This window comes from Cavia porcellus, unplaced genomic scaffold, assembly GCF_034190915.1.
Source record: "Cavia porcellus strain 051 isolate PalLab524CR breed Dunkin Hartley unplaced genomic scaffold, mCavPor4.1 scaffold_21, whole genome shotgun sequence".
NCBI lineage: Eukaryota > Metazoa > Chordata > Mammalia > Rodentia > Caviidae > Cavia > Cavia porcellus.
The window spans coordinates 15,929,661-15,930,647 of record NW_026947504.1 but is presented as its reverse complement, the minus strand read 5'-3'; positions in this window follow the sequence as shown (position 1 = coordinate 15,930,647).

Below are 987 nucleotides of genomic sequence, written 5' to 3'. Positions count from 1 at the left end.
TATCTTGTTGACATCTTTTTGAAAAGACTTCCATGGGACAGGGACCACATGAATTTAATGTTCTTTTCATTATCACCATATTTTTTTTTCCAGTACCAGGGATCAAACTCACAACCTTGGGATTGCAAGGTAGGTGCTAATGCCGCTGAGCTAAATCTCCAGCCCTATCACCCTATTTTCAAAGTTCAACACCAGCTCAACTCCTGAACATGTTGATGCTCAATAAATAAAATGAGCAAGCAGGCAAGCCAGTTTGTACTTTTTTAGGGCCTCGCTCTCTCAGATGAAGCGTCTATAGTCCTTTCCAGGTGTAGGACTCGGTTTGAAAACCATTCCTTTTCCTTCCATTGAGTGCTAGCTGAGGCTGCTTAGCCGTGGCTTCCCCTTCTGGCTACCTGCCAGGCTCTGCCCTCCAGCCCCACAGTCAGGGACTTGTTCTGTCTTTGCTATTTGGTTCCTTTTCTACAGTTGTCTGTTGTCAAACAAGGAGCTTCCTTCCTCAAACTTGATGAGCAGGTCCCCGGAGCTCTAGGCAATACTGTGACCCCGCACCCCTTTTGGGCTCCTGGTCTCTTTCCCCCAGCACTCTGACACCTAGGCTCTTCTCTCTTCACTAGCATCCTCTCCAACACCGAAGTGGAGGCTCCTATCCTCTCCCGGGGGATATCCCATTTGCACCACTTCCGGCCTCTCCCTGCTTCAGCCTCCCCTCACAACAGCTGCCTCAGGGGTTTTTTGAACTACAAATGTGCTGCTGTTACTTCCCTGTCCAAGACCTTCTGTGAACTCTCCCCTCCCTGCTCCTTCTAGCAGTAGTTACAAATTGGCATCCGCAGGCCACATCTGGCCTCCAAATGTTTTTGGATTGACTTGCAGAGTTTAAAAGAAATTAATCAGGCTCCAACATTTAAATTGACATAAAATTTCAGATGCTTAGGTTGTCTCAGAAATATCCGTGACCTAGCCACCCGCGAAATACGAAAATAG